We start from the raw sequence: 13,728 nt of genomic DNA on the forward strand, positions 1-13,728 counted from the left end.
AGTTTACGGCTTTTGTCGTTTTGAGAGCAACCCACCTCGAAGCCTTTGAGAGAAATCCTTGCGAGGACAAAGCCCAAACACCCAGAGCCAAAGAGTGTTAGGCATCACTGAAGTCTTTCTGTCTGTGTGACCTGAAGACTTATTACACTTGAGGACTGTGTATCCTCCAGCCGGTTAGGCGTCGCGTTCTGAGCATCCAAGATTCATTATGGATTGCCGGTGAACGAAGTCTGTGAAGGTTCGGAAGTCTACCTTGAAGACTTACCAGAGTGATTGGGCGAGGACTGTGTGTCCTTAGCTCAAGGGGAATAAGGTGAAGACGCGGTCATCTGAGTTGAATCTCAGCCTCCCTAACCAGACGTACAGTTGTCACAGCAACTGGAACTGGTCCAACAAATCCTGTGTCTACAACAAGTGACTGGTTCTATCCCTTCCCTCCTTTACTTTGAGTTTGTCTTCGTGAAGTCATTGCCTATCTATCTTATCTGTTTGACTTCATTGCTTGACTACTATTGTTGATTGGCTTCATACTATCTTCCATCCTGATCCTTACTACCTAGCTGCTATTAGTCTTTGTACGTTAACACTATTGCTTACTTGACTATGGCTTGCTTGTTGTAGTTTATCTTCCGCTGCATATCAATTAGGTCATTTCTATTGTTTGTCTTCGAAACTTCCACGTTTTGAAGACTTTGATAAAAATCGCCTATTCACCCCCCCTCTAGTCGATAACTAGCACTTTTAATTGGTATCAGAGCAAGGTACTCCCTTGTTCTATGTGATTCGGTTTAACCACCTGGAGTTTAGCTATGTCGACTGCAGGATTGAGGAATGTATCTTGCCCCACCTTTGACGGTCATGAATATCCTCGGTGGAAAGCCATGATGAAGAAACGACTCATGGCTATGGACAGTGAACTGTGGACCGTCACTGAGATTGGTCTTATCGATCTATGCAAGATGGCGGAGGCCGATGAGATTCGCAAGTACACTCTACTGAACCTCACAGTGAAGGATGTCATCTGCTCCTGCCTGTCCCGAAATCAGTTCAGGAATGTCATGCACCTCAATCACGAGAAGCTAATCCGGGACCGGCTTTCTGAGGTCTATGAAAGTCATCTTAATCGTCATGATCCTTGGCTTGATTACTACAAGGAGTCTCTTAAAGAGATGACCTTTCCACTTGAATCGTCTTCATCTTCACCATGCCTCATGGCAGGGGGTGCTAAGGTAACTGAATGCTACCTCTCTAAAACCAGTGATGATGAATCAGGTGATGAATTTGGCCCCAACTATGTCAAACTTGCTTCCCTTGCCACTAAACAACAAAGAGCTTTAAAAAAGATTCAAAACATGCTTAGTAAGAGCGATGATATATTGGGCGAAGAAATGGATCAGTCAAAAGCTTTGGCTGAGAGTCTTCAGAGACTTCATTCCAAGTTTGATGCCCTTCAAGATCAACATAATGCTCTCTTGTCTGATCATGAGAAACTTTCTTCTGAATGTCTGCAAAGAGAGCAAGATCTTGAAAAGATAAGAGTGGATTATGAAGATCTTCTGAAGAAGCACGATTCATTACTTGCTCAACAAATCAGCGTTGCTCAGGATGAATTTGAACCACCATGTTTAAAATACATTGAGCGTGATAACGCTGCCTCTGTAGCTGAATGTTCCAATTCTGCCACTGTTGCTTTGTCTTCAACTACTGATGTGGAAACTAACCCCTCTACTGAGGATACCACAACTATTGCTGATGAAAATGCTAGGTTGAAGACATTGCTTGAAACAGGGATGTAGAAAAGTCTGAAAGGGCATCAGACACTTTGTGATGTCCTCAAAAAGCAGATTCTGAACCGAAACCCTAGGAAAGAGGGTGTTGGGTTCGAGAGGAAAATGAATGCTGATGGTTCCTACTGGAAGCTTGAACAGTATCCCAAAACCATATGGGTTGCTGCAAAGGAACCTTCAGTGGATCCATCCACCTTATCTGGCTTTACCTGTGCTAATCCTATTATCATTGATGAATCCTTTGATGCAAACTATAAACTGTTCAAAAATCAGAATGATGAAGTGTTTGCCAGGTATATTGGTACTAACTGCAGGAATGGACCGCCAATGAAGAAGATCTGGGTTCCCAAAAGCTGTCTTAAGAATCTTCCAGTGAATGTCATCATGACACCACCTGGGAAGAAGACAAACCCCAGACCAAAGGCATAATATGGTCCAACGGCTTCATACGAATACAGGACTCACTTGAGTCACCCTAACGCCAATGTTTTGCAGGGAAATCGTACTCAAACTTATGAATATGAACGTGTGTCCTCAAACCGCCATGTTGATAGGACTAAGAACTTTTCTGCTTATTCATATGAGTATCACTCATCTTCTGCAAGGCTATTTGCTAGGGCTTCAAAGCCGAAATTCTCAGATGCTGCACTTAGACTCATTGCTTCTAAGCCACCCCTAAAGATGTGGGTGGTGAAGAAGAATTAACTCTCTTTTGCAGAATATGGTCTCCAGCCAGCAATCAAAGGCGTCCGATATTATTGCTGGGGACCTAAAACACAAAGGGACGCATGATAAAATGACTTACTATGTATTCCACATATGAATCGCTTACCTGTCATACTGTGTGCTAACTTTCATCTAAGCTGTGATAATCCAAGTGTGCGTCAAATGCTTATGCTTCACAACATACCTTGTGAAGCCTATCCTCCTAACTGCACTGTAGGGTATGACACCTCGTGCATCAGAATGGATTATGGACAGCGGATGCACTAATCATATGACTGGTGATCGAAGTCTTCTCATGGACTCAACCTTATGTCCATCCGACAAGAGTCAAATCACATTTGCTGACACTGGTAAAGGCAAGGTATTGGGTCTAGGTAGAGTTGCAATCTCAAAGGATCAACACATGGATAAAGTGATGCTTGTTGAATCCCTTGGATTCAACTTAATGTCCGTCCCAATGCTTTGTGACTTAAACATGATGGTGATATTCGGAAAATATCGTTGCCTTGTACTAATGGAATCTGACAAGTCTCTAGTCTTTGAAGGGTATAGGAAAGGTGATCTATACATGGTAGATTTCTCAGCAGGTCCACAGCTTGCCGTATGTCTTCTTGCAAAAGCTTCAGAATACTGGCTCTGGCATCGGAGGCTGGGACATGCTGGCATGAGGAACTTACACACTCTCGTCAAGAAGAAGCATGTCATAGGCATCGAAGGTGTCAAGTTCAAGAAAGATCATTTGTGTGGTGCTTGCGAAGCTGGGAAGATGACTAGGGCCAAGCACCCCTCGAAGACAATCATGACAACATCTCAACCCTTCGAGCTGTTGCACATGGACTTATTTGGCCCTACTCACTACTCCACCCTCACAACAACGGCGTGTCTCTATGGCTTCGTCATTGTTGATGACTACTCAAGATATACATGGGTGCACATAATTCTCTACAAGACTGAAGTACAAGATGTCTTCAGACGATTCGCCAATCGATCAACGAACAATTATAAGGTCAAGATAAAGCATATCAGAAGTGATAACGACACTGAATTCAAGAACACTGAGCTTGATCTTTATCTGGATACAATGGGAATCACTCATGAGTTCTCTGCCCCATACACACCTTAGCAAAACGGCATTGTAGAGCGCAAGAACAGAACCCTCATTGAGATGGCTCGAACAATGCTCGACGAGTACAAGACACCAAGAAAGTTCTGGCCTGAAGCCATTGATGCAGCATGTCACATCATCAACCGTGTTTACATCCACAAGCTTCTGGGCAAAACATCCTATGAGCTCCTTACTGGCAAGAAGCCAAATGTCAGCTACTTCAGAGTTTTTGGTGCTAGACGCTGGATCAAGGATCCCCATCACAAGTCAAAATTTGAGCCTAAAGCACACAAAGGCTTCATGCTCGGTTATGGAAAGGATTCACACTCATACAGAGTCTTCAACCTCTTTCACTACGAAATCGTTGAAACTGTGGACGTACGATTTGATGAAACCAATGGTTCACAACGAGAGCTCCTGCCAAGCACATTAGATGAAGCTCCTTCTAGTGAATCTATCAAGCTGATGGGAACTGGTGAAATCATGCCCTCTGAAGCACAGCCTGAAGAAGAACTTATCATTTCTGCACCTAACCAACCTGAAGACAATGCTCAGACCGAAGACAATCCTTCCAATGATGACAATGATCAGCATGAGCAAGGTCTTCGTCCAGTTCATCCTCGTGTTGCAAATGAAGTACAAATTGAGAAGATAATTGATAGCATCAATGCACTTGGTCCACTTACTCGCTCAAGGGCAACACAGATAGCAAATTTCTGTGAGCATTTTTCATTTGTATCAATATCTAAACCCAAGAAAGTTGCTGAAGCCTTTATGGAACCAGAATGGATTCAAGCCATGCAAGAAGAACTTCAACAGTTCAAGCTGAATAATGTTTGGGAACTTGTCAAGCGCCCTGACCCTCACAAGCATACCATTATTGGCACTAAATGGATATATCGGAACAAGCAAGATGAGCATGGTCAAGTCGTCAGAAACAAAGCACGTCTTGTGGCACAAGGATATACTCAAGTTGAAGGAATTGACTTCGATGAAACATTTGCTCCTGTGTCTAGGCTTGAAGCTATTCGCATACTGCTAGCCTATGCTAATCACCACAACATCTTGCTATATCAAATGGATGTGAAAAGTGCTTTCCTCAATGGCAAGATTGAAGAAGAAGTGTATGTTGCTCAACCACCTGGCTTTGAAGATCCAAAACATCCTGATATGGTGTACAAACTAAACAAAGCACTGTATGGCCTCAAACAAGCTCCTCGCGCTTGGTATGATATAGTCAAAGACTTCCTGAAGAGCAAAGGCTTCAAACCAGGATCCCTAGATCCCACACTCTTCACGAAGACATATGATGGTGAACTGTTTGTGTGCCAAATATATGTGGATGACATAATCTTCGGCTGCACCAACCATAAGTATAGTGATGAGTTTGGATACATGATGCAAGAGCAATATCAGATGTCCATGATGGGTGAGCTGAAGTTCTTCCTTGGTCTTCAAATTCGTCAGCAAAGAAATGGCATCTTCATATCTCAAAGACTGTCTCAAGAAGTTCGGCATGCAAGATTGCAAAGGTTACACGACGCCAATGCCAACCAAACATCATCTTGGTCCCGATGACAATGGTAAAGAGTTTGATCAAAAGGTATACCGCTCCATGATTGGTTCTTTACTTTACCTATGTGCATCTAGGCCAGATATTATGCTTAGTGTTTGCATGTGTGCTCGATTCCAAGCGGCACCAAAGGAATCGCATCACTTAGCTGTGAAGCGAATTCTTAGATATTTGGCTTACACCCCAACTCTCGGATTATGGTATCCTAAGGGCTCAAGGTTTGATCTGGTTGGATTCTCGGATGCTGATTATGCTGGTGACAAGGTGGATCGCAAGTCAACATCAGGAACATGTCACTTTCTGGGACGATCACTTGTCTGTTAGTCTTAAAAGAAGAAAAACTGTGTATCACTCTCAATTGCTGAATCTGAATACATTGTTGCTGGATCTTGTTGTGCTCTGCTTTTGTGGATGAAGGAAACTCTCAAGGACTATGGCATCGATCTGAAGCAAGTCCCTCTCTTCTGCGACAACGAAAGCGCCATCAAGATTGCCAACAATCTAGTTCAACACTCGAAGACAAAGCACATTGAAATTCGTCATCACTTCCTCAGAGATCATGTCATGAAGAAAGATATTGACATCATTCACGTCAACACTGAAGAGCAACTGGCAGATATCTTCACAAAGCCCTTGGATGAGAAAAGGTTTTGCAAGTTACGGTGTGAGCTAAATATCTTGGAATCCTCAAATGTCCTGTGATCAGGCACACATCCTAACACTTATGCATGTTGATGACTTAGATGTACAACACATGAAGTAAAGTATATCATCAATCAATAAAGACTTACATTCTGAGTGTGAATACATTAACATGGAATTTGACTTCGGAGCGCCACGATAATTGTGCGCCGTGTCTGGGTCTAATACTTCCTATACGGTGGGTAACACCACCACCAAATTTCTTGGTTTGAAGTGTTTCACTCATGGCGTTATTGTTGAATTTCTTCACATATTGATTTGACTTCAATTTTCAACCTATCTTCATGATTTACTTCACTATGTTGAGTTGATTGCTTTCTCATATATATATATATATATATATATATATATATATATATATATATATATATATACTAGTATTCTGTCCTCTACAGCATTCACTTATAGCTATGTCTTCATTGTTGAATCTTTTGAACTAAGTGAATGTGATCGGACCCTAATCTCTCTATGCTTACTATCTCAAACTCTATCTGTGCAAATCATATGCATTCTGTTGAAACTGTCGAATGTCTTCTCTGCATCCTTGTCAGCAGAAGACACAGAGACCAACATCAAGTCCGTTTTGAATGATTCATCTTTATTGTCGATATTCGGAGAAGCCGGAACAACCATCCGACAAACTTGGCGGGCGTGGGAACGTGGGACAACTCTGAGTATGTTGCATGCTTGCCACGTGTCCCATGGATGTGAACAGACAGGGGCACCTACGTAATTGCGCTGTGCTGCACACCTACTTATAAATACGTGTCCCCTGCGGTCAATAAAACCTTCTTCCACCTCTCCACCTCGTCAAAACCCTAGCGCCACCGCTAGCTCTCGACGACGCCGGCGACAAAGCGCTTAGCTGCCGCGACTTCTCTGATGCCGTCCTCACGCCGGCCGCGGGCATCGTCCTCTACGCCGCCGCCGTAGGTGTCCTCCGTCGCCAAGTGAGGGCACGGTGGATTGAACTGCTCGGTCTCCTATTCATCCCATCTAGCAGTTCATCATGTGGTAAATATAACTCTATTTTTACTAGCTTTTTGATCCTCAATGATTCATCCAATTTACCAAAATTGGTTTCTGTCTATACAAAGTTAGATCTATTCTGTCTGCATCTCATACTGCCTAGTATATTCACTTAAGCTTCACATCTAGTTAGATTCCTCACTTGTACTTATTCATGGATTCGTACAAATCTGGAACCGACTCTCAACATATAAGTGAATGTCTTCGCAACATGAGGTCAATGTCTTCAAACTGATTTATCTTCAAAATCTTCTGAGAATGCATATGACCTCTTCCCCTTCCCTCGCATCTCTAATGTTGTCACAGGTACATGTCCGTGGGAGAATCCCTAGGTTCTCATAGTCTGCATTCCTTTGCAGAATTCTTACAGCAACACATTGAATCTCCCGAAGCCAGTTCCTGTCTGACCAGCAAAAAAAGCCTTTGAAGTCTTTGAACCTATTGAAACCATTCAGTTTGAAGTTCATGGCTGCAGAGAAATCAGTAAGGAAGGGTGGCAGACAGCGTCGTGGGGGAACTTCAAAGGATCTGCCTGATGATCTTGCAGAAATCTACAAAACAGATCCTGAAGAGGATTATAATCAGCGCAAGACTCGAATCCAATGGATTCGACGCTATTGGGCTGAACACTGGTTCAAGTACAAGTTCGTGACCCAAGAGTACTGTAAGTGCATCTAGTGCCACCCCTAGTTGGTTTTGGAGTATTGACGACAAAGTTGGTTGAGGGACTAATGCGTTTGTGAGAATTGCAGGATAACACAGGTAGTGTCCCTCATTGATTCGGTTTACCTACCGGAGATGACCCCTAAAAATGTATGAAGACATTGAAGACAATGGTGGTGTGTGAAGATATTCACACTGAAGTCTATGACATGAGAAGACATTGAGTGAAGATTATGGAGCGCGAAGACTGAGTTATTCCGTTGTTTCCTTTTCTTCTTTGTTGAGTCATAGGAACCATCGTACTGTTAAGTGGGGTCCAAGTGAACTAAGTCAGAGTGACTGAAGTGATGCTCAACCCAAATCCTATGTCTTCGAGCGAATACAATGAGAGCAAATCTTATCCAGAGCTAGATGAGTCAGCTTTGCTTGTAGCCCAAGTAAAGTTGCCGTGTGTGTTTGAAATCTGACCGTTGGAACACGTGTCAGTTCCTTAGTGACCCAAGGTCAATTCGGACATATCAGGTCGGGTTGCCTCGTGGCTATAAATAGCCCACCCCCTACACGATAAATTGGTGGCTGCTCAGAGTTAGTTTACAGCTTTTGTCGTTTTGAGAGCAACCCACCTTGAAGCCTTTGAGAGAGAAATCCTTGCGAGGACAAAGCCCAAACACCCAGAGCCAAAGAGTGTTAGGCATCACTGAAGTCTTTCTGTCTGTGTGACCTGAAGACTTATTACACTTGAGGACTGTGTATCCTCCAGCCAGTTAGGCGTCGCATTCTGAGCATCCAAGAGTCATTGTGGATTGCCGGGTGAACAAAGTCTGTGAAGGTTCGGAAGTCTACCTTGAAGACTTACCAGAGTGATTGGGAGAGGACTGTGTGTCCTTAGCTCAAGGGGAATAAGGTGAAGACACGGTCTTCTGAGTTGAATCTCAGCCTCCCTAACCAGACGTACAATTGTCACAGCAACTGGAACTGGTCCAACAAATCCTGTGTCTTCAACAAGTGATTGGTTCTATCTCTTCCCTCCTTTACTTTGAGTTTGTCTTCGTGAAGTCATTGCGTATCTGTCTTATCTGGTTGACTTCATTGCTTGACTACTATTGCTGATTGGCTTCATACTATCTTCCATCCTGATCCTACTACCTAGCTGCTATTAGTCTTCGTACGTTAACACTATTGCATACTTGACTATGGCTTGCTTGTTGTAGTTTATCTTCCGCTGCATATCAATTAGGTCATTTCTATTGTTTGTCTTCGAAACTTGCACGTTTTGAAGACTTTGATAAAAATCTCCTATTCACCCCCCTCTAGTTGATAACTAGCACTTTCAATTGGTATCAGAGCAAGGTACTCCCTTGTTCTGTGTGATTCGGTTTAACCACCTGGAGTTTAGCTATGTCGACTGCAGGGATAATCAAAGTCTCCGCTGCTTGCCCCGTGTTCGATGGAACAGAATATCCCTACTGGAAGAATAAGATGCGCATGCATCTTGAAGCCATTGATGTCGACCTCTGGTATGTCATCAAGAACGGCGTTCCAAAAACTGGTGAAGGTGTCACCCCTGCTGATGTCAAGAAGTTCATTCAACTGGACTTGACTGCAAAGAACATCATCTGTGGTCATCTGACCAAAGGACAGTATGGCCGTGTGAGTGCTCTGGAAACGTCAAAGCTAGTCTGGGACTGGCTATCCAAGGTCAACGAAGGCGTCTCTACACAGAGAGACCAGAGGATCAGTGTTCTTCGAAATCTCTTCAACCTCTTCAAGAGAAACGACAATGAAAATGTCCAGCTCACGTTTGATCGCCTCACCGACATCACAAATGAGCTTCAGGCTCTCGGCGCCACTGAGATCACCAAGCATGAAATCGTCAAGACGCTGCTGAGATCTCTTGACAGCTCCTTTGATACCCTTGCCCTCATGATACAAGAACGTCCTGACTTCAAGACTCTCGATCCGTCTGATATACTTGAGAGGCTCAACACACATGAGTTCCAGCTTTCTGAGAAAAGAGACATCTATGGCCCCAACTATGGCCGAACTCATGCTTTGAAGGCAAAAGTTGTTTCCTCATCTGAAGAAGAAGAATCTGACTGCCGTTCTGATGATCCTGAAGACATTGGAAGGGAACTTGCTATGCTTGCGAAGAAGTTCCAGAAATTCACCGAGAAGAAGGGCTTCAGAAAGTCTTCACGATCCAGTTCAAGAAATGATGAAGCTTCCACTCAAGACAATAAGAAGAGAACATGTCACAAGTGTAAGAAGCCTGTGCACTACATCTCTGAGTGTCCTCAGTGGGACAACGAGAAGAAGAAGAAGAAGAGCAAGGAATATGACTCTGATGACAAGAAGAAGAAGAAGAAATCATCAAAGTCTTCTTCCAAGTCCACATCAAAGTCTTCATCTCATAAGAAGAGCTCATCTGGCAAAGCTCGTGCTTTTGTTGGCAAGGAAATGGATTCAGAGGAGGAGTCTGCTTCTGAGGAGGCAGAGGTGGAATCTGAAGCCGAGTCCGACTCTGGCGTTGCAAGTCTGGCTTTAGCCACAACCTATGTTGCCAAGTCCATCTTCAATACTGAAGACAATGACTCCCACACCAACGCTGATGATGACAAGGACGATCCTGCTCCCACCTACTACTTCATGGCATGCGGTGCCAAGGTAAAATCACGCGATGCTTACTTTCAAACATCAAGTGAAGATGACTCTGATTGTGAATCTAAACCCAGCTACAAAACACTTGCTAAAATTGCTACTGAACAACAAAGGGCTATGGAACATACTCAAAAACTGTTAGACAAAAGTGATGACCTATTGGACGCGGAAATGACACGTTCACAGTCCTTAGTTGAAGACATAAAAAATCTTCATGCTAAGTATCAAGAACTTGAAAGTCTTCATGAGACGCTCTCAACCACTTATGAAAGGCTCTCCTATGATTATCTTCAAAGGAAGCAAGAGCTTGAGAAATTGAAAGCGACTCATGAAGATCTTCAAAAAGAGAATGAGTAATTTGCGCTCAACAGATCAGTTCCGCTCAGGAAGGATTTGAACCACCATGTTTAAAATGCATTGAGCGTGCTAACGCTGCCTCTGTTGCTGAATGTTCCACTGCTGCTACTGTTGCTCTGTCTTCAACTACTGATGTGGTAACTAACCCCTCTGCTGAGGATACCACTACTATTGCTGATGAAAATGCTAGGTTGAAGACATTGCTTGAAACAGGGATGTATAAAAGTCTGAAAGGGCATCAGACACTTTGTGATGTCCTCAAAAAGCAGATTCTGAACCGAAACCCTAGAAAAGAGGGTGTTGGGTTTGAGAGGAAAATGAATGCTGATGGTTCCTACTGGAAGCCTGAGCAGTATCCCAAAACCACATGGGTTGCTGCAAAGGAACCTTCAGTGGATCCATCCACTTTATCTGGCTTTACCAGTGCTAATCCTATTATCATTGATGAATCCTTTGATGCAAACTATAAACTGTTCAAAAATCAGAATGGTGAAGTGTTTGCCAGGTATATTGGTACTAACTGCAGGAATGGACCGCCAATGAAGAAGATCTGGGTTCCCAAAAGCTGTCTTGAGAATCTTCCTGTGAATGTTGTCATGACACCACCAGGGAAGAAGACAAACCCCAGACCAAAGGCGTCACATGGTCCAACGGCTTCATACGGAAACATGACTCACCTGAGTCACCCTAACGCCAATGTTTTGCAGGGAAATCGTACTCAAACTTATGAATATGAGCGTGTGTCTTCAAACCGCTATGTTCATAGTACTAAGAACTTTTCAGCTTATTCATATGAGTATCATTCATCTCCTGCAAGGCTATTTGCTAGGGCTCCAAAGCCGAAATTCTCAGATGCTGCACTTAGACTCATTGCTTCTAAGCCACCCCTAAAGATGTGGGTGGTGAAGAAGAACTAACTCTCTTTTGCAGAACATGGTCTCCAGCCAGCAATCAAAGGCATCCGATATTATTGCTGGGGACCTAAAACACAAAGGGACGCATGATAAAATGACTTACTATGTATTCCACATATGAATCGCATACCTGTCATACTATGTGCTAACTTTCATCTAAGCTGTGATAATCCAAGTGTGCGTCAACTACTTATGCTTCACAACATACATTGTGAAGCCTATCCTCCTAATTGCACTGTAGGGCATGACACCTCGTGCTTCAGAATGGATTATGGACAACGGATGCACTAATCATATGACTGGTGATCGAAGTCTTCTCATGGACTCAACCTTACGTCCATCCGACAAGAGTCAAATCACATTTGCTGACACTGGTAAAGGCAAGGTATTGGGTCTAGGTAGAGTTGCAATCTCAAAGGATCAACACATGGATAAAGTGATGCTTGTTTAATCCCTTGGATTCAACTTAATGTCTGTCTCAATGCTTTGTGACTTAAACATGATTGTGATATTTGGAAAATATCGTTGCCTTGTACTAATGGAATCTGACAAGTCTCTAGTCTTTGAAGGGTATAGGAAAGGTGATCTATACATGGTAGATTTCTTAGCAGGTCCACAGCTTGCCGTATGTCTTCTTGCAAAAGCTTCAGAATGCTGGCTCTGGCATCGAAGGCTGGGGCATGCTGGCATGAGGAACTTACACACTCTCGTCAAGAAGAAGCATGTCATAGGCATCGAAGGTGTCAAGTTCAAGAAAGATCATTTGTGTGGTGCTTGCGAAGCTGGGAAGATGACTAGGGCCAAGCACCCCTCGAAGACAATCATGACGACATCTCAACCCTTTGAGCTGTTGCACATGGACTTATTTGGCCCTACTCTCTACTCCACCCTCACAACAACGACGTGTCTCTATGGCTTCGTAATTGTTGATGACTACTCAAGATATACATGGGTGCACATAATTCTCTACAAGACTGAAGTACAAGATGTCTTCAGACGATTCGCCAATCGAGCAATGAACAATTATGGCGTCAAGATCAAGCATATCAGAAGTGATAACGGCACTGAATTCAAGAACACCGGTCTTGATCTTTATCTGGATACAATGGGAATCACTCATGAATTTTCTGCTCCATACACACCTCAGCAAAATGGCATTGTTGAGCGCAAGAACAGAACCCTCATTGAGATGGCTCGAACAATGCTCGACGAGTACAAGACACCAAGAAAGTTCTGGCCTGAAGCTATTGATACTACATGTCACATCATCAACCGTGTTTGCATCCACAAGCTTCTGGGCAAAACATCCTATGAGCTCCTTACTGGCAAGAAGCCAAATGTCAGCTACTTCAGAGTCTTTGGTGCTAGGTGCTGGATCAAGGATCCCCATCACAAGTCAAAATTTGAACCCAAAGCTCACGAAGGCTTCATGCTCGGCTATGGAAAGGACTCACACTCTTACAGAGTCTTCAACCTCTTCCACTACAAAATCGTTGAAACTGTGGACGTGCGATTTGATGAAACCAATGGTTCACAACGAGAACTCCTGCCAAGCACACTAGATGAAGCTCCTTCCAGTGAATCTATCAAGCTGATGGGAACTGGTGAAATCATGCCCTCTGAAGCACAGCCTGAAGAGGAACTTATCATTTCTGCACCAAACCAACCTGAAGACAATGCTCAGACCGAAGACAATCCTTACAATGATGACAATGATCAGCATGAGCAAGGTCTTCATCCAGTTCATCCTCGTGTTGTAAATGAAGTACAAATTGAGAAGATAATTGATAGCATCAACGCACCTGGTCCGCTTACTCAATCAAGAGCAACACAGTTAGCAAATTTCTGTGGGCATTTTTCATTTGTATCAATATCTAAACCCAAGAAAGTTGCTGAAGCCTTTATGGAACCTGAATGGTTTGAAGCCATGCAAGAAGAACTTCAACAGTTCAAGCTGAATAATGTTTGGGAACTTGTCAAGCGCCCTGACCCTCGCTTGTATAACATTATTGGCACTAAATGGATATATCGGAACAAGCAAGATGAGCATGGTCAAGTCGTCAGAAACAAAGCACGTCTTGTGGCACAAGGATATACTCAAGTTGAAGGAATTGACTTCGATGAAACATTTGCTCCTGTGTCTAGGCTTGAAGCTATTCGCATACTGCTAGCCTATGCTAATCACCACAACATCTTGCTATATCAAATGGATGT

This window comes from Triticum aestivum, chromosome 1B, assembly GCF_018294505.1.
Source record: "Triticum aestivum cultivar Chinese Spring chromosome 1B, IWGSC CS RefSeq v2.1, whole genome shotgun sequence".
Classification (NCBI taxonomy): Eukaryota; Viridiplantae; Streptophyta; class Magnoliopsida; order Poales; family Poaceae; genus Triticum; species Triticum aestivum.